The following is a 27,670-nucleotide window of genomic DNA, read 5'->3' as shown; positions in this document are numbered from 1 at the left end:
CTTCTCACAACCTGTGTATTATTTAAAACTGCAAAAATGTGCCCACTCCCCCCTCCCAGACCCCCCAACAAACTCCCTCACCCACCCCACAAACCCCAGAAAATACCCCAACAAACTCCCTCACCCACCACACAAACCCCAGAAAATACCCCAACAAACTACCTCACCCACCCCACACACCCCAGAAAATATCCCAACAAACTCCCTCACCCACCCCACAGATCCCAAATGTCCCCATGTGTGCAACAAACAGTGTTACCTTCACCAATGTAGATCTTCACATTGGCATTGGCCATACTGTTATTTCTTTGAGACATTTGGGTCTGGGGGTGCCATGGCCGAGCGCCGGGCGCTCCTGCGCGTTAACCGCACAGGGCTCGATTGCACCGAGGTGTAAGGGGTTGTTGTAGTGGAGGTGTCTATTGTCAGTCCCATGAGCGGGCCAAGGTGTTGCCGCTGCATTTGCGGGATGTTTGCAAGAAGGGCCTGTGTCAGTGACCCCATGCACTCCCTGAATGCACACGTAGATGCCTCCACAGCAGCTGTATTGGCTGCAATGGCCGTGGCTATGGCCCTCATGGCCTCATTCCCAGCATCGACCTGTCGATGCATGATTTGCAGCATTGACTCTTGGCGGGCCTCTACCCTTATCAGGCGAGCCTCGAAGGAGGTGTCGGCCGCAGGTGTATTGGTGGCTGGCAGGGTGGTGGCTGGCAGGGTGGTGGAAGGCACCTGCGTGGGGTCCTCGTCCTGGGCACTGTCCTCCTGGAAGATCCCAATGTCTGATTCTCCAAGGTCAGAGTCATGGAGACACAGATCGTCCAGGCTCTCAGACTCCGCATGTGGGTGGGGGCTGGCAATGGGGTTTGGGGTGGGTGTTCCACACATGATTCCAGCCTCATCATCCACCTCTGTGGACACAACGTCCATGGTGGCTGGCGGAACGGCTCCCACTGTTGTGGGTGCCTGCTGCTGTTCTGTCGCTGCAGGTGCCCCCTGCATGGTTGATGCCTTGCATGGCACACTGGGTGTTGCTGCAGGCATTTTCTTGGATGGGGGGGTGGGAGGGAGCGGTGACCCTGGTCCCTTTGCGTGCACTGGATGTACTTGCACCTCTGTCCTGTGTTCCACCTTCCTCATCGGTGCCTGGGAGATAGAAGAGATGCAGGTCATCAGTGATGTTGTCAAATGGCAGCTATGATGTATTGCGGTGTGATATGTTCATACATTCAGGCATCATTTCATTTCTGGTGTGTGGCATTTGGTGTACTGAGGGGACATGTTGGCAATCAATGCATGGCTGGTGGCATAGCATTGGTTTGGTGTCTGTGTGGTGGGTCCCATGGGCATGGTTGGGTCATGTTGCACCTCTGTTGGGATTGGAATTTTCACTCAGCATGCGTGTGGTGCAGGGTGTGGCACTCATTATTCTATGGATGTGTTGATGTAGCCTTGGAACATGCATTGCCTTGCCTAGTCTAACTTCCACATCACTTGTGCCACATCATGTTTTGGTATACGTGGATATGATGGTTCACTCACCTTCCTCTGTGGTAGTTGCAGCGCCAAACTCCTGGTCTCCTATTCCCTCTATGGATTCCGGGTCAATGAATGCACTTGTGGTCTCCTACCATGCGGTGAGCTTCACAGGGGAGTGTGGGCCACCGCCTGTCACCATTGCGGCACTCTTGTTCTCCGCCAGGATCTTCCTGACCCGGAGGCAGAGGTCGTCCCAGCGCTTCCGGCAGTCAAATAGACTCTGTGGGGTGCTCCCCACTGCCGACACCCTCTGAAAGAACTCCTGCCAGACCCGTTTTTTTTTGGTTTGGGCCGCATGCTTGAGGTCTGTGCTCCTGATTGTGTCTGCATGCTGTTCGAGGGTGTTAGCAAGCATAGTGAGTTCAGCAACTGAAAAACGCTGCTTCCTCTTCCTTTGGGAGGATTTACTGGTGGCCTTCGACATCCTGCTTCAGTTGCGGCCCACAACAACATGAGTGTAGTGGTGGTTATGGAGGATGGCAATGGATGGTGTTTTTAAAGATGGCCACCGGCTCATTTCCCATTCCTGCGCGATGATGTAATTTCCGGGTCCTTTTTTGCAACCACGGTAATACCGTGCCGGTATTACCGTGCCAGTGTTTAGTGGTTGTTATGACGCGGTTACGGAATGGGCGGTACCTGCAACGCCGGTATAGGGGGTTGGTGGCCCGTTACCGGTATGGCGGTTTTGCCACTACCGGCATGGGGGGAAGCGCGTGCTCGCGCACTCGTAATCACCCGCTGTTAGCGAGTTCATGCGTGCACAGACTCGCACGTTCCAGCATGCCGGTAATGAACACGCTCTTACTGGCCTACTCGTAATGATGCCCATTGTGTGGCATTTACAAAATAAATGCAGAAAGACAGGCAGATAATGGGAGAGGGAAATGCCATGTCCTTCACAAAGAGCACTCTATGCCACAAAGGTGTGTACATGGCAGAGGTGTACTACACAAAACCCATGTGATATAGCATAACTTTTTGAGGATGATTTATTGGAAGCTGGCATACAGCACCTTGAAATATCCCACCCTTGTGTGCATGGGGGCTATGTGGTTTCTAATCATTACAGGTCACTTTTTAGGTTCACCTATCGAGAGCTTGAGCTCTCTACCAGAGTTCTTGGAGATACATATTAGAGGGATCCTGTTACCATTCATCTGCTCCGTGGCACAGAACAAGTGCATGATCATGATAGCTCTGTTACAATGGCAAATACGTTGTAGGGCTACAGGGAACTGTTTGAGTTGCAAAGAGAGATGTTGAATGTTGTCTTTAAGAGTTTTTTGTGTTTCGATGATGCTTGGTACATTGATGTGGTTGCCACTTTCGCAATGCATTACATTGGGCCTCATTCCAAGTGGGGTGGTAAGGGTTAACGGTCACTGGTAACGAGACCGGTGCCATTAAACCCTTACCGCCCTACTACGAGTTCCCTTTGCGGGTCCTTCCTTAACGCATGCTTTTAGCAGGCGTTAAAGAAGGACCCGCAAAGGGACTCCGGTGTCAATACCGGTACCGTAATTTATGGTACCATTATTGCCGCCTTCCCATTGAGCCCTTTGGGGGCTCAAATGGGAATGGGGAATGGCCCTGGTGAATGGGGAATTACCGGTCCCTCCGACCTCGGAATGGACCGGTAATTACTCCATTCACCAGGCCGGAGTTTGGACGAGTTCGGAGGCAGCCATGCCGCACGTAGCGGCGTGGTTACCTCCGAACTCGGAATGAGGCCCATTATGTTTATTATTTTGAATGGTATTATTTTTATTTTCTCATTATTGTTTTCATCATTGACTATGGTGGACCAGATTATTGGAGGAAAAATATGCTTATGTGGGAAGGGCCGGGGGTTCGTGTAGGCAAAGGGAGCTCCGACCAGCTGGAGGATGTTTTCACCATCTTTTTTTTAATCTTTACCTTTCTTCTTTCCTGTCCCCTCCACTTCATTTAACACAAAGCACTTTGAGTGTGATGTCAAAAGGCAAAGTTCACTTGTCCCAAGAAAAGGGGTTCAGCCACTAAAGCAGGCTTGCTTTTGTCCAATCAACTCCAGGCATTGTCACACTGCTTCTTTGAATCATCTGAGGACTGCAAGCCTTCAAGAACATTTTATTGGACCCTATTGGGAGGGCAGTATTTTCCAAAGTTCTTCATTTATGAGGTGAAGAGAGGTAGACAAGGCAGAGGGAAACTTTGTTCCATAACCATCCCCAGGGCACATTGGGATTGAACTGCCGCTGGAGCAAGACCTTATCTGGCAGGGACACTGCCACCCAGGACCTCATCCTGCCGATGGACCCTATAAGATGTGTGACAGCCTCCCCCATGTTTGAGAGGCCTAGAAAAGGACTTCTCTTGCCCCGGAGATGCTGAAGTGGGACGTACATATTCTCAGAGCCAAAACATCCAGGATTCCTACTCTTAGGCTATCAAACCACTGTGAAGTGTAGAAAGAAATCATTATCCTTCCTTCTTGTGACTTTCAATACCTCAGGACCATAGCTAGTGTATCTCTAGGCTTTACACTGTACCCTTCTGCTAAACACTCATATACCCACTGGATTCAATAAAGACACACATCCTTTTCTCACAGTTAGTGATTGTATATAATCAATTTCATTAGCAAGAAACTGATAACTCACTTAGGCCACTTGTTAGGCATGAATACACTTACAATAAACATTTATCATTAGACACATACCCAAGAACATATTTTACATTATCAAGACATTTAAAATGTATGCATTTTTCTTTTTTAACCTCAAAGTTACCAAAATAACATGAAAGCATTTAGGTTCCAGTGCACAGATATTACTTATCAATGGATGTGTTGTCTAATTACGGACAACACTGCATGAAAGGACAAAACATCACTCAAAATTCTGAACTCAGCTACTCCATTAATCTTTTAGTACCTTAAAGATTAAGGAAGTGTTGCCTTCCGTGTCAAGTCTGACAAATTGCCAATTACCCTGCAGAGGGTTCTTGCTTATTTGCCTGTCTAGTTATTCTAATTATCCAAATGAATACACTGTCTCGCAGAAAGCCTTCTTTCCCTTCACCCTTAATCTCCCTTCCTGCAGTTAGGTACACTTCAGTCTGTCTCTGCCAGAACAATGACCCGAAATCGGACCACGCCCTCAACGAATTCTCTGCACAGGCCACACTCCCAATGACAGTCGGTGGTCCAGCAGATGATTCCAACCACATAGGAAAGCCACTTCCTCTGGGAAGTCAGACCTTCTCCCCTTTCTCTGTCTCTATTTCATTAGCAGAATGTCCTATTAATGTTACATTTTCCATTTTATCCTTCCTTCCCTTTTATGCTTTGCACGCACAAGAAGTGTTCTATTTTCAAGGCGCAGCGTACTGTTGCATTGCTCTGCACCCCATGAATCTTTCCTTCGCGTTCAGATTTTAACTTTGCTTCATTTTTTTAATCTGCCAATGTTCGTGCACCTGCCGCCACACCACTATTTTCATAGCCCAAGCAAATCTAACTGACTCTATTCACCCCCTACTCTAAGTATTAGTTTCAATGTTCAACTACACACTGAAAACACTGTACAGCTTATAAATCCCCTAACAGTTGCCCCCTTTTCTGTGGAAAACATGTATCAATACATGAGGACTCTACAGAGCCACTAACCACCAAGGCTAGAAATCACATGCTCATTCATGTATATTTTCCATGAGTGTCAGTCTAGCGACATTGAGATGAGAAATGTTTGAGAAAGAACAAAATTAAAATCAAGAACATTTTTCAAACAGGGTTCCAACTAGATCATTGGCTCGAGTAGAACTTGTCAATTTTCTGGTGTGGCCTGTGTCCATGTTACTGGGCTCGTTATGGCTGAAACATTTTTAAATAAATCAACACAGTTTCTGTCTTTTTTTCTTTTTCCCAGGTAGCGTGGACTGCTGTGTTATCATCTGGTCTTCTCCCCTGGATCCGCGGTCTACTTCTACCTTAAAGACTCCTCCTTTTCTCGTCCCAGAGCCTTCTCCATGGGCATTTTGGTGGGAAACGAGTTTACCATGTTCTATAAGATAGTAAAGAGGCAGACAGGTTAAATACCAAGCACCAATAATTTTATTCAAGGGTTCTCCTTTTTTTCAACATTCCATTCATTCCCGCAAACACACTAAACACACACACTTACCTGCTATGATGAATTCTCTCCTCTTAGCATTGTGTCCTGTCCTTTGTGGACCATTGGGTACCAATTTACTCACCTAGGTAATGGTTATCCTTATTCCTGATAAAAGCATTACATCTTTCTTTGTTTCACCAGGTTGTTCTACTCTTATTAGTTCATGTTTTAGGTGGAATAATGTGATTTGATTCACATGGACAAACTGTTCCACATGCAGATCCCCTTCCTTCCTAAATATTCTATACACCACAGGCAAAATTGTGTCCACAATTTTGAATGGGCCACACACGATGCCATGAACTTAGAATTATTTATTTTTCCTTTCAAAAAATGTAACTTACATACCTGGTCACCTATCCCATACTCCATGAAAGACGACTTCCTGTCATAGTATGACACGACACCCTCACCTGCTTTTGCTAAATTTTTCTGGGCAAATGCTTTCTCAACTTTTCCACATACTCGTGAATGTGGATGCATTTATCAATACTTGCTCATTGGTCCTGTACAATAAATCTTGGGGGAGTACCATCTTCCTGCCTGTGATTACCTCATGTGAACTGAGATTTGTAGATTTTGATGGTGTCGCTCTAATGGCCATGAGCACCATAGGAGGTCACAAATTCAACTATACCCTGCTTCAGCCATTAAACTTTTTAGCATATTGATTATTGATTTGTGTGCATCTCTCCACTCTACCACCGGAGGGTGCCGTTATGAAACATGTAACTTCCTATTTATACCTACAATCTGCCACCTCTTGGTCATCAACACACTGGTAAAATGGCTTCCATTGTCTGTCTCTATTGTCTTGGGATACCCTAACCTGGAAAATATATGATTCCCAATAAGGTAGCTATGGTCTGTGCACTGCAATCAGGAGCAGGTATACATTCCAACCACCTTGACATTAAACAAGTAACTGTCAGCATGTAGTTGTGTCCTTGCAATGATCTTTGGCCAAGGCTAATGAAATCTATTTGCAAATCTAACCATGGAAGGGCCAATCCTCCCTTCATCAATAGTGTTCTATGTGTTGGGAAGTGGGTGGGGACTGTGCACACACCAAATAACCCCACATGTAAAATTTCACATCTTGCAACATAATGTTCAGATGGAAATGGGTATATCCCTCCCCCCTAGGCACTTTCAGGTGAGGCAAATCCCCTATTAAATAGTGTAGTGTGCAAAGGGGGAGGGAACCACACTGTGAAACTCGTTGCAGATATAATATAGCACAAACAAGCAGTCGTATAACCTTAGAAGGCACACAGAAAGAAATACCATTTTATATTCACAGGCTTGCATGGCCACGCTGCATCAGTCAAGCTTCATGGAAGGATTTCACTGGCCCAGATCATTAAGGCACAATGAGTCTGCACCACCAGTTCTCAAAGAACTTCCTCCTTATCCCTTCACTGTTGCAGACACTTAGTATCATTGGGAGGACGTGCACTGGAAGGCTGTGAGACAACACCAGGCTACTCAACTGTGCCCATTCATCACAGCCAAGTTGCCAGCAGGCCTCTAACCCCCACCCAGCCAACCCACAGCCTGATCCCACACCACTGACCCGACCCGCACACCCCTGCATTCCATGATAGTGAATGACCCCCATCCCCTAACATAAACCATGCAACAATAAACGATCTAAGCATGCGCATCTGTTTCACCACTCAGCATAAAATACATCCTTTGTAACACGAAGTACAGGGAGGGATAAACTATAGATCAAAAACAAGTGTGGAAGCCTTGGGTGCAAGAATAGTGGTATCAACAAAGCCTATAATGTGTGGGTCAGTATGACTGTATTTGTTCCTCCCTTCCCCCTGGCACCAGCCCCAACCCTCCCAGGTGCATGCCACAGTGATGTAGTAGTATGCTTAGCATGCTAGTATAGTTTGTACAATGTAATTTATGAGAGACATGACCTTCACTCCACGGAGAGATGAGCCCAGCTGACCCACGTGGAGCCTGACCGATGCCGGAGGAACCAACCAATTGTAGCCTGGCAGCCCCTATGGAGCAGGATCATGTATACTGTCTTAACAATGAACTGTGCAGGTTTACACCCTATATGTGAAGTCATTGGTGACGGTGTAGCCTCTCAAAAAGGACTAACATTCATTCTGAAGTCAGAACATTCACAAACAACGTAATCCTTTGTCGATATTGTGTATTCTCTACAATTAAACCTTGTTATCCTTGCAAGCTATCTCGTGGCTTATTTCCCTAGAGGGTTGGATTAATTCTGGACTGTGCATATACAGGGATTTGACTTCAATATGCAGCCAATAAGCATATTACTTTAATTTTTCAAATATTTTCTGAGTACCTCTGTGACCTGCCATTATCGCATCATGGGCATACTTTGTGCAGTGAATGTTCAAATTCCACCAAATCAGTTTCCACCTCTGTACTGTCTGTGGTTCCTTCAAATGCACAATCGTGTAATTCTGCAGTTCCCTGGGCCACTGGACTTCTTTTATTCTGCCAGTATCACACTTTTACAGGGAATCCCTGTAATGCCAAAGTCCATGATGTAATACTTGATTGAGCTACGTTTCCTTACCTGATCCTTTTACTTTGTAAAAATTGTAGGGCTCGACATGCAGTTTGAACAATTACCCGCTCTCTTTGAACAATGGGGTGGAAATGTTACAATGCCAAAACAGTTGTCAATAGTGCTTTTGCTTTTTTACGTTAATTAAGCTTTGCTGGCGTATGCAATGGTCTTGTTACTGGAGTTGTACTTCTGATGGAAGGCAACCGACATGCATGTATTTCAATGCTACTGTAAACTGCCTTGTGAATGTAGGAATGGTAACATCCTTTTTCAGTTGGAGTCAAACTGCATATGCCATTATTTGTGTACAACAATATGCTTGCATTTTATTCTCAAATTCCTGTGGTGCTCCACCCAGTATGGACCAAATGTGTTGATTTAAAATATCTAGAACCATGCTCATGATGTGCATGATATCATTTCCCAAATAGAATTTGGCCTTAGTTCCAATTATAATCAATATATTGTGATGGATGCTTTTGGATCCTATTTTTATATTGATCATGCATCTCCCCACAGTTCTATGTCCCAAATCAGGACTGTCCAATTCGAAATATGTGTTGATTTTGAAGGGCAAAATGTTGCATTTCATTTCTGTCAAACATTTGTTTAAACACTTTCTCATGTTTTAGTGCCAGTACTGCCTTAATAATTTCCGGATACCCGCCAATGTGCACTGGTACCCATTCCTGGCCTTCATCCATGTGCATCTCTGCAATGGCTGAAATATATTTTTCCTCATCTGACACTGAAGCACCACACTGTTTTGTGTCTTTCACAATTAAATAGAACCTTAATGTGTCTTCATCCACTTGTGTTTGCCAGTTCTGCCTTAGATCTAAATTAATCTCTATTAATCTACCACATTTCATCCTGGCTCATGAGAATGACAGTGACATTAGGGACATACCCATTTTGAAGATATACATCAATTGCTCTTTCTGACATGGCAATGGTTTGGCTTTCTTTTGCATTGCTAACCTGCCTTGCCACTTTTTGGGGCATCAGTGGCTTTTTGGCCAATGACCACAGAACACCATTCACCCCCTCAATTATCAGCAACAGATGCCTCGCACAATGCATACCTAACAGGAAGGGTGTCTCCTCAATTGGAGTGACCACCAATACTTGTCTCAATGTATACTTCCCTACCTTAATTTTAACTCCAGTAGCACCTTACACTGGTATTACCTCACCATTGAAATTATATCCAGGGCCCTCTATTGGTCTTAATTTTAAAGTGCTTTTGTACTGTTTTCATTCATTTATGCTAACCAGCATTTTCCTTGACATCAAAGTAACCTGTGCTCATGTGTCCACCTTTGCAAACACATTGCACTGTTCTTCTACTGTGATAGGTCATAATATTGATCCTCACATTACTATAGTATAGATAAGAAATGTTAGTTGTTACTGATTTCAGGACTGATTTCTCTCAAGCCCACTTGACTTCTTGCTAAACAAAGGGGCACATGGAATGATAATTTATCCCCCTTTTTGATGGTTTAATTTTCAAACTTCCTACCCTCTGTGTTTATTTTTCTGTCCTGTGATTCCACCTGAAGCTTTGCTACTCACTGGCCTCCCTGCCTAATGGGCCTGTTTGAGCTCTCACCCAATTACTTATCTGCTTCTTCTACATTGTTTTCAGTGTCATGACTTACCATCTCTATGGCACATGATTTCTTTGTGTTTTCGCTAAATCCTTTCTCATGTAGTAACACATGAACATTTTGTGTTTGAAACTCACCTTGCACTTTACCTTTTAACTGCACCTTGTTGAACATCTGTGGCACGAAATATTCCTCCCAGGACCCACCTGAATGTGTCCTTTGAGGAGCTTTTTCCTCTTTAGAAATATAAACAGTATTAGATTCATTGGGTAATGGAGCCCCACCAATTATTATTCTTTTGTATTTACTCTAACTTCAGTAGTCATTTATGCACTTATGTTTCACTTGTTTCTGACATGATCTGTGCTCTCATTTGTACTTTTTAAACAGCATTAACCAATGCCTTTTTCTCACCACCCATTAATTGTTCATTTGTATGTTTCTCATCCTTTCCATTGTCTTTTTTCAGCTGTTCTTTGGGTCTGAATGGAATAAATACTGTAGTTTAACTCTAGGTTAAACTACACCCATTTCTTGTATGTATTACTATTTCCAATGCCATTACAACTCTGCTTCTCCAAATCCAGTTTGCTGTGCATTCCTGTGTGTTTATCCATGGTGTGTAATTGTATACCTGTTCTGCAGTATGGGGGGTTTGCCTGATTAGTCACCTACTGTTTCCTTGGGCAATGTCACTCCGATGGTCTCCATTTTGATTTGTCATCTGCTAGTGACTTCTTTGGCTATCACACAGTCTTCCTACTTGCTCAGCAAGCATCTTCACTTGTGCTTCTAGGCTCTGAAATGTTTCTCGATCCCTGAAATCATCTCTCCATGTTCTAGACCTATATAGATTTGGTTCAAATTGTCCTTTGCCTGTTTTGGTTACTCCGATTACTTTCAGGTGACTGAACTTAGTATTTCCACTGAATGCCTGTGACAGTGTGGGGGTTGGGGGTGAGGAGCTGGGCTTACTTGTTGTCCATAACCCCTTGCACTGTGGCTCGAGAATAGGAGCGTGGGCTGTTTGTCACAGTATGTCTTTCTTGAAGTAGATATTGATATGAACTCCCAGTACCTGCTATGGTACGTGAGGTGAGTGACTTCGAGTGCTATTTGATTCTACTATACTGTACTGAAATCCTACCCCTAGATAACAGGGGCTGAAATAGGTAGCCCTATCTCTGGGATTAGTGGATTGACACACTGGCACTGTTGGTGTTGCCCTTTCTCTCTGAGCTCTTCCCTGTGTCGTCAAATATTTCTGATTCTCTATTGTGTCATTTCTTTGCTGTCCTCTTTCCAGTGCCATATTCCTCCTACACTTAATTTCTGCAGATGTAGGTGAAGCTATTACAGCTTTCCCTTTATGTTATGGCTTTTTTCCTTTTCACTCAGTATAGGATATGACTTTCCATATTTTCATAGTTTGGTCCAGAGCCTATTGAACACTTTTTTCATTCGAGAATTAATTTGCTAACTGTGCTACAATCGGCTGATGAAGAACACAACAATAGTGATTGCCTCAGTGAATCGTCTGCACCTGCTGACAATGCATAAACTACTCTTTTTGCTTCCTACACTGACTTGTAGGGTGAAAGGTACTTTCGTTGCTTCTTGTTGATTGTCATCCCATGATAACATGTGCTGCTGATTTAAACTATGCAAAAAAACGGCATGTGCTTGATCCACCGTCCAGGGGAAAACATTAATTGAATGTTCTTTTGGGACATATAGGGCTGATTCATGTTATGTGTGTGCTGAAAAACGGGGATTTGTGCGCCATTCTGCCTGCAAATCCTTGGTTAACAAAGGGGGATTTGCGGGCAGAATGGCGCACAAATACCCTTTTTTCAGCGCACAAATTCCATTAATCAGCCCCTTAGCGTCTGATATATTTGTATACCTTGATCAAAGTACTCCTCTATTGACCCCTCACAGTCTTTTTTAAATGGTCTTATAATCTGCTTAAGTGACTCCATAATTTTAACTGGGTCGATAAGCATCACATTGTCTTGTTAAAGCCCATAACTCTGAGCACTTTGTAGCACCTGCTCCTTGGTGCCTGTCTCTTTCCTTTCAGTGCAAAATCTTCCCTCCTTCTGTCTCACAGCTTGTCTTCCTCTCTCCATGCCAGCTGATGGCTCCGTACTATCTCTTACTTGAAATTTGCAAGCCCTTGGCAGGTGTAATGCTTCCTCTCCTGAGTCATCAGTTCACTTGCTTGCATACTCTACAGTACACTGTAATATGATTGGAGAATGTGTCCACTTAAACCCCTGTTTTGTGATTTCAATCCTTATTTGTGCTTTCAGATCCTCTGTCTGCCCTGAATTACACACATTTTACTTTGCTCCCATCTCAACTTTGTAACTAGTACATTCATTTATGTCACTTATTCTCTATAATCAGCAGCCACCTTTAAACTGGTTTCACTTTCTGCCATAAAACTAGTGATCTCGTATTCTACTGAACATCACATGATAATTATTTATTTTTTTACGTAATGAATCCATTTCTATCATGACCGTATCCCTATCCACTTAAATCTGAGTTAATTCCCCTTTCAACTGGAAAATCTGTTCAGAATCCTCCTGAGCCTGACTTCCTTTCACTTCCAGCTGATTCTGTAATGTTTCATAACACTGGGTTTGCTTGTAAATGAAAACATTCATCCATCAATTGATTACATTATCTTTGCAAATGTGTCAACTGTAAACCCTCAGCACCGCCTGATGCCTCCTCTAGCTGAGCCACTGGTAGCGGTCAATAATGGTAGGCGCAAACTGTTTGTAGATTTCTCAAAATATGCCATTTTATTAACGAAAATGTATAAAGAAAATACCTTGCTTTCCCTACTCTACAGCGGTATTCCCTGCCTAGTATAAAGTCAAAGGGAACCTTCTCTAGCTTGGGACAAATGGCCCTCGCACCAAACAACAAACATACAAAGGAAATGATGTGTCAACACAAATATAATAAAGAATATCAACTGTCTGAATGGCCTGCTCCCTTCCTGGGCAAGATCCCTTCCCCAGGATTCAAAGCTAACTCCAAAATGTATATTTTGAACCAGTGATTCAAGTTCAAAGTCAAAGAAAAAGTTAATCAAACAAAAAGTCACTGGTAACAACACTTTGTTCCTAGGTGAAAAGATCCCCATCCAACTTTCAGAAAAAACAAAATGCACCAGTGGTAATCCTGGTTAACATAGATTGTCTTTTCCTTCCGATAAATAGTCACAGTTCAAAAGAATGTTTACTATTCCCCAATGTCAAAAATACACAATTCATTAGGTTCTCTTCATTTACAACTTTACATTTTGTATATTTGTCAGGATGTTTTCTCTGGGCTGCTGCTTCTTTTTTCAACAACCACAATTCACTGTTGGTACTATGAGAACAGTCACCTTTGTCCCACAGTACGTTACTGCTTCAAACCCCTTCAATGTGACATCTGCTGACAATTTAATATACAACCACAGTTCAAATATTACTACTGTGCTCAGTACATTTGAATTGTTAGTCAGGCTTTGAAAAGCCACTTCAGCCTCTTCAGGTAGGCAAGACACTCTTCCATTTAATTACTTTTTAAAAAGGGGCAGCCTCTTTGCCTCTTCCGTCTGTCTGACTCCCTCAAGAACGATGTGCCTCTGCCCAAAAGACTCACTTCTTTCTAGCTTCAGCAGTCTTTAGCACCACATGTTGTATTTTATTTCTGAATATTCTTTACAAGTAATTAGCTCCCCTTCCCCAACTTTACTCATACTTTTCTGCCAGTTATCAGCCCAAGAAATTACCCAGAAGCTTTGGTGCCACTCTCTCAGCGTCAGGTTATAATGGTATACTTGTTTCTTAGGCCACTTGGCTGTTAACAACTTCACTGTGTAGTTAGATGTCTCTTTAACGCTTGCCAAAACTGGTTCAACTATGAAAAGGGGGTGCCTCTTGGCTTGGGCAATGCTTTCTCTTCTCTTCAACACATTACACTCTTTAATTCTTTGAAATGGAAAGAATGTCACTTCTGCATACAGCATAGAGTTCAGTCTTTCAGTGAAAAAACATTTAGGTACAGACAACCTCTCTTTATTTATTTATTTTAATGTTTGTAACGCACCACATGTCCATGGGCCTCAGGGCGCACAAAGTGCATTACAAGGTTTAAAGTTGAACAATGAATTGTATTCCCCTGTAATGCCAAAGGATGAAGCTGTGCCTTCCTTTGGAATTACAATTAGGCATAGGCAACTTCCTTTTGATGTGGCTTTCACACTTTATAACTTGTTACTCATATATAGACAATTGCATATGTTCGGTTATGGTTAAGAAAGCATTCCCTCTTGTTAATTAGGGACATGCGATCACTCCCTTAGGCAGAAACAGTCTTTAAATAGTTCAACAATGGTTTTCAATGATTTTAGCTTCTCACGCGAGTGTTGATCTTTAATGTTATACGCGAGTTCTACAATTCCATTCTTAATACGACTTCAGCTTTAATTAACAGCTTTCACTCAGATTAAGCTGTACGCAAGTCATTTAGGAGCTGGCTACAGTTACTGGCAAGACTTGCACAGTGTATTTGAACACAGTGATTCATTCACTGACTTCATAGACACTAGTTTTGCAGGTTGCACTGCTGTCCCGCCTTCTCCTACCAGTTCTACTACTTCTGGCTCTCTGAGGACCCACACTCTTATCCAGCATGGATGTCTTTGGTCCGGTCACTTAAGTTGGGAGTTCCTTTTCATCCTGAGACCCTTGGTTTGCCTTGTGCTTCTGGCAATAGTCTCCTGCACTTCCACGGCTCTGCAATCACAGTAATTAAGCTCACATGTGGAAAACCTAGTCTCCTGCACATCTTCCAATGTGCAGCCTCTGCACTTAAGATTTTGGGAGAACAGGACGCTTTCTCAACTTGCAGGTGGAATCTGCTGTCTCCATGTTCTGGGGTCCCTTCTGTTCTTCCACCTTGTTGTGATTTACCAGCCTTGTGCTTTTCCTCTGCTGCTACTGCTACAGCCAGCCTTCCAGCTCTCATTCCAGCTCCTTCTACTCCTCCTTTCCAGAGGGGACCTTTTAAGCCTCACAGGTTCAACAATGGTCTTCAGGTTTGAGGTAATAGCCTTAATTGCTTCACTACTGCAATAGCTACTAGGCTTCATTGCCTGACTACTACATCTACTTGCCTCTTCAGCCCTCTTCCTCGTCCCAGTGCCCCTAGGATTCTGGGACTTGTAGTTTCTTCCAATAAAGTTAGGTTTTGCAACTTCTGAATTATTTGTAAGGGTAGATTTAATTCCCTTAAGGTTTTTAACAGAGGGATTATGTACCTCATCAGGAGTTGGGTAGAGCAGTAAAAATGTGTGCGGTTGTTTTTTCATAACACGCTTAATACTGAAGAGGTTTCTAAGTGAGAACCCAGGATTCAAACCTGTACTGCTCTGTGTTGTCTTGCTTCTGAGATGATTGTGTTGCCACTGAGCCATACTACCCATGTATATAGCATTGCTGCCGCATTACCGCTCCACCCAATCTCAAGTTTGGGTGGAAAGTTGGAGATTTACCTCCAGCTCTTAGCTGGAGGTAAATCTTGCCACTTTCTGTCCATTTTTGGCACTATTACCATGGTGCTAATAGTGCAGCGCTTTTAGCACACAGAATGCCCCACTGGGTCCAATTGTTACCTCCTGCCCCGCAACATGGAACCTCGGCGCTAATGGCGCCGGACCGAGTTGCGGTAACACAATTTTCATTCAGCAGTATCCTGGCACAATTATCGCCAGGATACCGCCCAACTTCTATGAGAATTAGCTATCACAGAGGAATATGGTTTAGTGAGACAACATTTCCATAATCCTTCACATTGTACCTTTGGGATTGAGTAAGGTATTTATTTTGCCATACCAAAAAGGATCTTTCTTTTGGGATAGTTTGTTCTGATTTTATAACTTTGGGCCTCACAATCTTATATCTAATATGAGGTTGAGAAACATTAAAATGACAATAATCCATAACCTCTTTATCTACAGTGTTAAGAATCTGCCTGTTCGGGGAAAAATACTGTGTCTCATCCCACTGAATCTCCTCACCACCCTTGGCCCTGTCTCCTCCCAGGTGATCCTCCTGCAGTACAACACCCCCAGGGTTGGGATCAGGAAGTGTCTGCCTTCCCCTGGCCATAAGGTAGGAAACGTTAGCCAGGGTTTCAGTGAGAGATCCATAGGATTCTTCACAGCCACCCTTTCCCGTAATTTTGTCAATTCTCTTTGACACCACTCCATGGTTTGCTTATCCTGAATCCCAATATCCAACACAACACCCTGTGTATAATGAACCAAAGCTTTTCACCCATTCAGATTATGCTGTCTATCTGTGATTTATCATTTCAATCAAAAAGCCTGACCAGACACAAGCATAACACTGTGTCCTCTTCAAACAATCTTTCAGGCACCTCCTTTTCTATCTCTGAAATTAGGTGCTCTGTCCACACATTCATCGTATCTGTAGACCTCACCCCTAGAGAAAAATAATTTTGATTCTGCATATTCATGCTAGTTTTGCTACACAAACCTCGAACATGTTGCACACTGTCCTTGCAAATTACAATCCCAAATTAGAATTCACTTAAGCACAGTACACTATTGACAAATACAATATTGCCACATCTGACTGATGCACTAGCTAAACATTCCCAGCCAATGCACAAATATGTAGAAAGAAATCCTGATCCTCCATTCTTGCCACTTTTTAGACCTTGGTGTTATGCTCACCTGGTGTCTGCGGGGACATTGGGGAACGGTTGTAGCCCTCCCTGGAAGTGGATCACTTCTTCCCCTGCACATATTATGCGGGCCGAGGTAATTGGTAACACTGCTCCTGCGAGGATATAGGAGATTGTGAGAATGCGGCTATGTTACTACTGTCTCTCTCGAACCCTTCTTCCCAGAGTGTGGTGAGCATGCGCCGACCCATATACTCTCACCTGTTGATTAATAATGTTGAGCTCTCTGTCCTGCTTCTCACTGCAGGGGCGCTTCTTGATGGGCCGAGTTCCTTCAGTTCCTTCCCTGGCCCATTGTACGTGGCAGCCCAGACCAGCTGTGGCTTAACCCCTTCTGATGGTAAGTGTCTTCTGGCTTTTAATATTGTGATGTTGATTCCTGTTTATTGTTCGTATCTTTTAATGATGTCTTACCTCTGCTTTCTCCCACAGATGAAATATGGCCCTGTGGTAGCTGCGGTGGATAAGTGAGGTCAAATTGGAAGAGAATGGAGTCCGCGATGCTCCGACAGAAGGTGAGTGTTGATTTAAGGTTAAGCGCAAAGATTTGTCAAAAGTGCGACCTTAACGTTATGTCTTTGTGAACTCTAACCTTGTCTTTGTCTTTTTCCCTTGCAGGCATCAATTTCAGATGAATGGGCTGCCGTACCACGATGTCGGAGTTGGAGCGCTGCTTTCCGGAGGTCTGGAGATGACTGAAGAATGCCAGAGACAACGATGATGCATGCCGAAGAAAGCAGATTCCAAGGTGAGAAGCTGAGGCTGGTTGCTGGAAACCAAGGTAAGATGCTGTGCTGGTAACTGGAAACAAGGTAAGATGCGCTCAGGCGGCGGTGAGCGTTACGCTGCCATCAGTGCAGAATAACTCGAAACGCTTGCCTGAAGGCTGGGTGGGCTTAAATAGTCTAGCTCTGGCAACACCCATAAGCCTTGGCTCACCAGCCCCACCCAGCCACTCCTAGAAGATGCTGCACGTGTGATCTAGCTTTCCCCAGTGGCCACACCCAAATAAACACAAGTGTAGGTTATTGTAAGGAAAATAAAGTACTTTGCACAAAATAAAGTGTGTGAGTTTTATATTTGTTCATGAGCCTGACGCCAAAGGTGATAGGACAGAGTCCAGCTGGGCTTCCTATGCTGAATTGTCCCAAAGGGACAATTATAAGTTGTGTCACCCCTTGCCCTCGTCCCCCGATGGTGTGGGGCCTGTGTTTCCGGGCCGCTGGCCATGACAGCACTCCCCCTCAAGGCCCCTCTCATGGGTGTTCTTTCTCCTGGTCCTGGCTTGGTGGGATTGTCGTGATGAAATTGTTTGATCAGTCGTGGAGCGTGGACAAATTCACTGGGATGCCAGGTACGATCTTGAGGTCCATAACCCTTCAAGTCTATATGGTAGCACAATTTAGATTGCACTATCTTGGAATCCAGAATAGCCTTGACCTCGTACTCTGGTTCCCCTTCTAAGATGTCGGGTTTGGATGGTGCTTCAATCCGAGTTCCTAGTTTCATTGGGTTCAGGAGTGAAACATGGAATACCAGATGGATACGCATGTTAGGTGGTAGTTCCAATTTCATGGCAGCAGGGTTTATCACGGCTTTGATGGGATAAGGCCCCAGGTACCTGGGACGGAAGGCTGGTTGTCCTTTTAGAGGAATGTTTTTGGAGGCTAACCAAACCTTGTCTCCGACCTGATAATATGGGGCCTCGCTTCGATGTCGGTCTGCAAACTTTTTCTGCTTTTCCTTAGCTCTGGTCAAATGTCCAGCTGCTTCTTTAAGAATCCGAGTGATGGTTTTATGTAAGGTTGTTACTGCTGGCAGTTTCAATTCGTCAAGTGAATCAAAAGCGGATGTCCGTGGATGTCAACCATGCACCGTGTAGAATGGAGTCTGTCCGGTGCTAGTGTGAATGGAATTGTTGTAGGCATATTCGGTCAACCAAAGTATGTCTTTACAGGATTCTTTAGCTTGTTATAACATACACCTTAGATATTGCTCCAGGGTCTGGTTGGTCTGTTCGGCTTGGCCATCAGTTTGAGGATAGTGACTAGTGGATTACCGGAGGTCAATTTTGGCTATCTTGCAGCATCTCCTCCAGAGTGCCGAGACAAACTGGGTTCCTCAATCTGATATTAGTACTGATGGGAACCCGTGTAATTTAACAATCTATTCCAAAAACAAGGTGGCGAGGGCAGAAGCAGTGGGGAGTCCTTTTAATGGGATAAAATGAGCCATTTTGGAGAACAAATACACAACAACTAAGATTGTGTTATATCGATTGCAGGGAGGAAGTCCATTGACAATGTATGCCACAGTGCTGGCGGTACCATCAATGGACGCAGTAAACTGGCTGGGTTTAGTTTTTGAGATTTATGTTGTGCGCAGACACCACATGTCACAATAAATATGGGCAATGTCTTTTCTCCAAGTTGGCCACCAATAACTATTTCGTATTTTAGCTTGAGTCTTGACAATTCCTGGATGTCCTTCCACCAATGAATCATGATAGTTTGCTATTATTTGATCATGCAGTTTTTTGTCCTAAATGTATAATCTCCCTTGAAAGTACGGTAGATCATTTTCAATGGTCTATTGGTCTCCTCTAGATAGCCATTCCTGTTGTGTTGCTTGATTTATCTGAGTTCGGAGATTGGTTTTCAAGTCATCCAGACAAGGGGTTGCAGTGATCTTGTTTTGGATTCGCTCCTCCAGAATGCTGGCCACGGGCTCAGGCATGGTAAAAGCTTCTTTGCCCTCACTCATGCATGACAGAGCATCAGTTTTCCAATTGCATACTCTGGTTCTATAGGTGATGATAAAATCGTATTCTGCAAAGAAAAGAGCCCAAAAAAGTTGCCGTGAGGATTGGGCTTTGGCGGCCTTCAAGTATTGCAGATTGCGGTGATCCGTGATGACAGTGACTGTGTGTCTTGCTCCAAGAAGTTAGTGTCTCCATGCTTTGAAGGCTGCCAGTTCTTTGTCTGTGATTGCATAGTTCAACTCTGGTGCAGAAAACTTACGGGACCAGAATGCTATGGGATGTAATTGTTCTGTTTCGGGGTCCCTTTGTGACAATACTGCCCCCATGGCTACGTTGGAGGCATCCGTTTCATCCACGTATGGCAGGTCCGTTCGAGGGTGTCAAAGAACTGGTGCTGTAGTGAAAGTAAGTTTCAGCTCCTGGAAGGCTTTCTCTGCTTCTGGAGACCAAGGGAATTTCTTGTTTTTTCTCAGCAGGAAAGTAATTGGATGTACTATCTGTGAAAACCTAGGAATAAACCGATGATGAAAATTGACGATTCTGAGCACAGTTTGTACTCCTTTAGTGGATGTCGGTGATGGCCATTGAAGGATAGCATCCACCTTGCGTCTGTCCATGTGAACTCCTCGTGGTGTGAGCATAAAGCTCAACAATTCAACTTCTGTTACGTGGAAGAAACACTTTTCTAACTTGACAAACAGCCGATGCTGTCGAAGCTTTTCCAATACTGCTCGTACATGGCCGACATGGTCCTCCTTCAAAGCTGAGTAAATGAGAATGTCATCAATGTAGACGAGTGCGCAAATGTCCAACAATTCACGAAGCACATTGTTCATAAAAAATTGGAATGCTGCTGGGGCATTACATAACCCGAAGGGCATAACCTCGTATTCGAAAAGACCATACTTAGTACGGAAAGCCATTTTCCACTCATCCCCCTTTTTAACTCTTACAAGATGATAGGCTCCCCGTAGATCCAGTTTTGTGTAAACCTGAGCATTCTTTACCTGATCCAAAAGATCTGGGATGAGTGGCAGTGGATATCTGTTTTTTACTGTGATCTGGTTAAGCGCTCTATAGTCAATACAAGTTCTTAAGTCGCCCTCTTTTTTAGGTACGAAAAAGAGAGCCAAAGAGAAAGGGGACTTGGATGGGCAGATAAAGCCGTTAGCCAGGTACTGATCCAGGTACGTTTTTAGATGCTGGTTTTCCTGCTCCATTAGGGCATAAATATGACTACAAGGGATCTGGGCTCTGGGCACCAGATCTATTTGGCAATCGTAAGACCTTTGTGGCGGCAGGGTGTTCACTTGCTCCTTCTGAAAAACATCCTGGTAATCATATATTCAGGTGGTAAGGAACTAGTGAGTCCCAAAATAGTTTTAGTCTTTGGTTTCAGGTTGCCCACATTTCTTTTTAACAGTGTTAGCACACTCTTGAGGAAAGGTCAGAACTTGTTTTCGCAAGTCGATCCTCAAGTTGTGGGTTTCCAACCAAGGCATTCCTAGTATCATCTGGAACTGAGGAGCAGTAATGAGATCGAAGGTAATGTCTTCTTGATGACCATCCTGACACATAAGCATGACTTTTTCGGTATGCTGCATCACTGGCCCAGACAATAACTGAGAACAATCTACTGCTGTGACGTTTTCCGATTTCAGCTTTTGTCGGAGTGGAAGGCCTACTCGTGCTGCCAGATCTTGATCAATATAATTTTCCACTGCTCCACTATCAGTATATACCTCCAAAGCATGTATTTTTGATGTTGTTTGTGGTTGACCAAAAGTACCGGGATGACTAGATGTGAGGTCAATACGGATTCCTTCTTTTCGCTCGACAAGTGGACCCCTATGCCTTGCCGGGCGTTGGAGTTTTCCAAATCTTGTTCTTTTTCCTCGTCGTCTTTGTCTGTTGCTCCAACCAATTTCTTGGGTGGTTTCACCAGGCATTCTCACAGGAAGTGTCCTGCTCTCACGCAATACAAGCAGAGCTGTTGTTGCCTCCTTTTCTCCCTTTCTGCCTTGGAGATTGGGCTCCGTAATCCACCAATCTGCATTGGTTCCATTTCTTCGTGGGATTTGGCTTGGTTGTCCCAGGATCACATATAAACCGACCTCCCCTCAGCCTTTGTGCGGTCCTTTTTTCTATTTTGCAATCTGTGATCGAGCTGCACAGTCAAGCTGATGTATTCCGCACATCCCTCGGGGGATTTACCACTTGGGCTAGAACATCCTTAAGTTCCCCATGCAACCCTCGATATAAGAGCGTAGTCCTCTTTTCTTCTGGCCAGTTTGTCTGTGCTATGAGAAGATTGAAGGTTGTGGTGTAGGTCAATAAGTCTTGGTTTCCCTGCCTAAGTGACAATAATTAATTGTCCAAAGCTTGTCCTTGAGTATGCCTTGTGAACAATTTCTCCATCTCCCCCTGAAATTCCCCAAAGTCTCGAAGCAACAGATCATCCTGGTTTACTAGCGGTATCGACCAGTCCCCTGCGCTCCCTCCTTAATATGAGAGTACCTATGCAACTCTGGCTTGATCATTGGGAAAAGCCCCAGGCCGGCACAAAAAATTAAGGCGACATTGGTTCATGAATATAGCGTACCTTCTAGGGTCGCCGGTAAAGCGTTCAGGCGGGGCCAGTGGCACTGCACCTGGAAGAACCACTTGAACTGGTGTTGAAGGCTGTGGCATGGAAGGTTTGGCAAGTCCAGGTAGTGGGACCTGACCCGCGCGGGCCTGAAGCATTTGCCTTGCCAAGTCGTCGGTTCGTTCTCGGGCTACAATAAGATCCCTCCTTAAAGCATTAGTTTCCTGTCTGGAGGTATGGACTTCAGACCGTAATTCCCCCAATAGTTGGGCCAACTGCTCTGTTTCCGAGGTTTCCATAATGCCCAGGTAGAGATTCGTAGAGGCTTTGCATTCTGTTACGCTCACCTGGTCTCTGGGGACGTTGGGGCACGGTTACAGACCTCCCTGGAAGTGGATCACCCTTGTCTGACCCTACACATATGCTGCGGGCTGCGATTATTGGTGACACTGCTCCTGCGAGGATATAGGAGATCATGAGAATGTGGTTATGTGACTGCTGTCTCTCTCTAACCCTTCTTCCCAAAGTATGGTGAGTATGCGCCGACCCATGTAGTCTCGCCTGTTGATTAATGATGATGAGCTCTCCGTCCTGCTTCTCACTGCAGGGGCGCTTCTTGATGGACGAGCTCCTTCACTGGCCCATTGTACGTGGCAGCCCAGACCAGCTGTGGCTTAACCCCTTCTGATGGTAAGTGCCTTACGGCTTTTAATATTGTGATGTTGATTCCTGATTATTGTCCATATCTTTTAATGATGTCTTTCCCCTGCTCTCTCCCAACAGAAGAAATATGGCACTGTGGTAGCTGCGGTGGATAAGCGAGGCCAAATTGGAAGAGAATGGGGTCCGCGATGCTCCAACAGAAGGTGAGTGTTGATTTAAGGTTAAGCGTGAAGATTTGTCAAAAGCGCAACCTTTAACATTAGGTCTTTGCAAACTCTAACCTTGTCTTTGTCGTTTTCGCTTGCAGGCACCGTTTTCATATGAATGGCCCGCCGTACCACAGTGTCAGAGTTGGAGCGCTGCTTTCCGGAGGTCTGGAGATGAATGAAGAATGCCAGAGACAACTATGATGTGTGCTGAAGAAAGCAGATTCCAAGGTAAGAAGCTGAGGCTGGTCACTGGAAATGAAGGTAAGATGCTGAGGCTGGTAACTGGAAACAAGGTAAGATGTGCTCAGGCGGCGTTGAGTGTTACGCTGCCATCAGAGCAGAATAACGCGAAGCCCTTGCCTGAAGGCTGGGTGGCTTAAATATTCTAGCTCTGGCCATGCTTTAAGCCTTGGCTCACCGGCCCCACCCAGCCACTCCTAAAGGATGCTGCACGTGTGATCCAGCTTTCCCCAGTGGCCACACCCAAATAATCGCACATGGAGGTTCTTGTAAGGAAAATAAAGTACTTTGCACAAAATAAAGTGTGTGAGTTTCATATTTGTTCATGTGCCTGGCACCAAAGGCACCAAAGGCGCCAGGACTGAACCCAGCTCGGCTTCCTATGTTGAATTGTCCCAAAGGGACAATTATAAGTTTTGTCACCCCCTGCCCTTGTCCCCCAATGGTGCAGGGACTGTGTTTCCGGGCCGGTGGCCATCACACTCGGGACCTTGGTGCATCTCCATGCTTTACACTGTACCCTTCTGCTAAACACTCATTTAACCACTGGACGCAATAAAGACAAGCACCCTTTTCCTCAGTTAGTGAGTTTATCTCATCAAATTCATCAGCAAGAAACAGACAACTCAATTAGGCCATTTGTTAATTTAATTTTTTAAATTAACATTACAGCCCCCTGTGTGTGAAAGGAGACACCCCTACTCTAACATTTTGAGCTCAGCTACTCCATTAATATTTTGGTACATTAAAGATTAAGGAAGTGTTGCCTTTTGTATCCTGTCTGACACACTGCCAATTAGCCTGCAGAGGGTTCCTGCTTATTTGCCTGCCTAGTTATACTCACCATCCAAATGAATACACTGGGACTCATTACTAGTCTGCCGGTCAGAAATTAGGGTGCTGGTAACACCCCTTCCAGACCAGCAGAGTATAAATCTGCTTTCCTGTGCCTGAGTTGTCACGGAGGCACTGTTAGCAATGGTGCCTGTGCTTCCATGTCCCACTCCCTATGGGGCTCCATGGGAATATGGACTATCATTTTCCACCACCTGATATTCCGGTACGCCAGGACTTGTAATGTCCTGGTGGCACCGGGATATCAGGCGCCAGAAACTGTGTTTCTTGTAATGAGGTCCTCTGTCTCTCAGAAAGCCATCTCTCTTCCTGAAGCTAGGTATGCCTCAGTCCGCCTCTGCCAGAACACTGCCCCAGAGTGGCACCATGGCCTTCAAATAATTCCCTATGCAGATCCCACTCCCAGCCACGGTTGGTGACCCAGCAAATGATTCCCAAGAACATTCTAGCCATGCAGAACAGCCCTCTCTCTCCAAGAAGTCTAACCTTCCCCCCTTTCTGTGCCTATATTTCAAACCCTCATTCAACACCTCCTCCGGTATCTGATTCTGTACATTTATTTTCTTTAGTATTTCCCAGCCTTTTTTGTGATATCACCTCTGGCCATATCTTTGAGCAGCATTCCGTCCAGCAGAATTTCCTATCAATGTTGTATTACATACTTTATCCTTCCTTCCCTTTCCTGCTTTGCACAAACAAGGAGTGTTAATTTTCAAGGCCCATCACACTGCATTGCTCTGCACACCATGAATCTTTCCTTCACGTACAGCTTTTAACTCTGATTTATTTTCAGAATCTGCCAATGTTCCTGCACCTGCCGTCATAGCACTATTCATGGCGCAAGCAAATCTAACCCATTCAATTCACACCCTCCATTATTCTAGGTATTAGTTTAAAATGTTCATCTATACACTGAAAACACTGTCCAGCTCACACATTCCCTAAAAGAGCCGTTATTCAAGCTCATTTGACATGGTGTTGAACCAATAAGACCCTCCAGACCTGCCTATGGCACTCACCCACTTTCAAACTGCCGTTTCACCTGATCAAATGATTTTGTTTCTGTACTGCATCAGCTGTAGGGCGTTGTTGCGTGGTCAGTTAAAACAATGAAGCATTGCTGCTGTTGCATTGCTCGAACTGCTGCTTGAGTCAATCATCTCTATATCGCTGATTGAGCCAACGATTGAACTGACCTTGTTGTTCTCCCCGAAATACATTCTTCCAGTAATGCATTGAACCAACTTGCTTGTGCATCATGTCCTCAGACCTTCCACCGCTGAACCTCGACCATCAAGCCGAACCTGCTGAAACCCATGGTCTGCCTCACTTGTGAATTGCTTCAAACTGCATACTTATTCCGTTCGACCACACATCAAAATCTGCCTGCCACTGGACTACCATGATGGCTGTGTTCTAACAGAATTGAACCGCCGAACAGTACTAAGAAAAAGGGTTTGCCACCTTTGAACCACCAAGACACTGCAAAGGCATTATTGCCTAATAATTGTACCCTTAGTCTATTGTGGCCCCTAGAGACAGACTAGGTCACATGAATCCCTTTTGCAACTCAAGGACATATCCCTTTTGAACATTATAATTTTAATTTCCTTTTCTCCCCCGTATCATTACAAGAGTGTTGCATATTGATAGCGTACATTTTCTGTTTTCTTTCTACAGGCATGAGTTTTTAGAGTGTTTTCATTTTAGTTATTGTTGCATATGGTGATTGAAGTATACATATTTTTGTATAGAACCTTGACTGGACATTCCTTCATTTTGGACTGTTAAGTTGTGCTTTTTGGGTGGCTACTGGTTCACTTTCACATCCTCTTGGGAGTATAGCCTTCCATTGGCCCACGTTACCACAAAAGGCAAAGGAGGTATATCTCTTAACTATGCCTATTTTACCTTCATGATTGGGTTCACTCTTGTTTTGTAGAAATGTGAGGACTGAACAGGTATTTTATCCTCTATTCATGTCTGTACTTCATTGGGGCCGAATCCAATTCGTCACATGGACACATTGGCCGGGTTCCGGTTTATGTGCATGTATCCAATGGTGGAAATTGGGTGCAGTGATAAAAAACCAAGAAAGGAGATCAAGGGTGAGCCGACTGGCAGCCAGCCAGAGTGTGACTGGGGTGTATGTGCTGACAGCTTCTTTGTAATTGCAGGGAAATGCCGGCCATTAGCACCCATGGAAGGCATCCTGACCTATCAGGGAATGCAACCCAATTAATCCTGTCTTCTCTTTTGCCTCCATTTCACCGCCTCATCTACTGGGGTCTCTTGCAAGGTACGGCTTCTCTGATATTGCACACAATGTTGCAATATAAACGCCTATGCCTTAACAGGGATCAAACAGAACTCCTAATTATAGGCCCCAAGGAAACCTTAAAAAAACTGGACACCAAATACAGAAATTTCAGCAATGAAAACACTGTCATCCCAGTCTCAGCTGCAGTGAAAACACTCAGAGTCTTTCTTGACTCCACCCTCTCCATGAATAGACAAGTTAGCTACATCTCCTCATCAGCAGCTCACACTACTAAAATCATCAACGCGGTAAAACCCTACCTCTCCGCCAAGAACTGTCTCAACATTGCCAGAGCCACCATAGCAGCCAAACTGGACTATTGCAATTTCCTTCTGCTAGGTACATCTGCCAAGAACATTAACAGGCTACAAATTGCACAGAATAATGCTCTGCGAGCTGCTCTCAGTATCCCCACGAGAGAGCATATCTCAAAGGCCAGACAAGATGCCCACTGGCTCCCTATCAAAGAACGCATATTGTTCAAGGCGCTCACAATCACACACAGATGTCTTTCCCAATCAGCGCCTCGATACCTAGCTGATCGGATACACCCTGCACAATCACTCAGACTCAAGCGAGAACTCTACTCTGACTAACTCGCTGTCCCTGTCTTTAACAGAGCCAAAGCCGGCGGTACTAGCTTTGAAGTATTGGCACCAAAATCTTGGAACCTACTACCCCCCAAACTCAGGAAGGAAACATCACTCCTAGCCTTTAGAAAGGCTCTGAAAACCATATTATTCAAATAACTGTTTGTTCCACTGTAACCAACGAACTGTTTATCGCCTAATAGGTATGACCCTTTTATCGCCCAATATGTATGACCCTGAACGGAGAACAGTACACTGCTTTTGCCTGCACCCAAGTGAATATGATGTAACTGCGCCACGATACCCTAGGGCAGATGCGCACTTTATAAATGGAAATAAATAAATAAATAAAAATAACACTAGCTCGCTCCTTCTTGCATTGTGCCTGCTCTGCTCTCACTGGGCCTGCTGCACCAACCCATCTCACAACTGCAGTTTTTTCGTGGCACTAACCCTCTATGGTGTGCTCAGCCTTCTGCTTCTGCTTCAAGCCCCATTTGGCACAGCGCATAACTGCAAGGTATTCTGTGTTTAGTTTACTTATCTTAATTTTACCACTTTTTGTGCCCACACTGTGGCTGCTAATGGCTATAATGCCTGACGGCTGGGGTTGTACTGGTTAGTAACACTAATTAGCACCTTGTAGACACCACTTAGCCAATCAGGTTGAATGGAAGCCAGGCTATAACTGTACTATAGCTCTCAGATACTTTGTAAACTCAATGCCTTATCGCTTCTACAGTCCTCCCTAACCAGGATTGATGCATAGCCCCTTGCGTTTTTTATA

General features: G+C 44.5%; 1 protein-coding gene across 4 annotated transcripts in view; it reads left to right on the top strand.

The window, feature by feature from the left end:
- Positions 1-27,670, top strand: part of LOC138472491 (cGMP-dependent protein kinase 2-like) — a 2,724,950-nt gene that overhangs the window by 1,970,325 nt on the left and 726,955 nt on the right. The window lies entirely within an intron of this gene.

The sequence above is a fragment of the Ambystoma mexicanum genome, chromosome 8 (assembly GCF_040938575.1).
Source record: "Ambystoma mexicanum isolate Mex_15411 chromosome 8, UKY_AmexF1_1, whole genome shotgun sequence".
Taxonomy (NCBI): domain Eukaryota; kingdom Metazoa; phylum Chordata; class Amphibia; order Caudata; family Ambystomatidae; genus Ambystoma; species Ambystoma mexicanum.
This window is presented reverse-complemented; position numbering and strand designations above follow the sequence as displayed.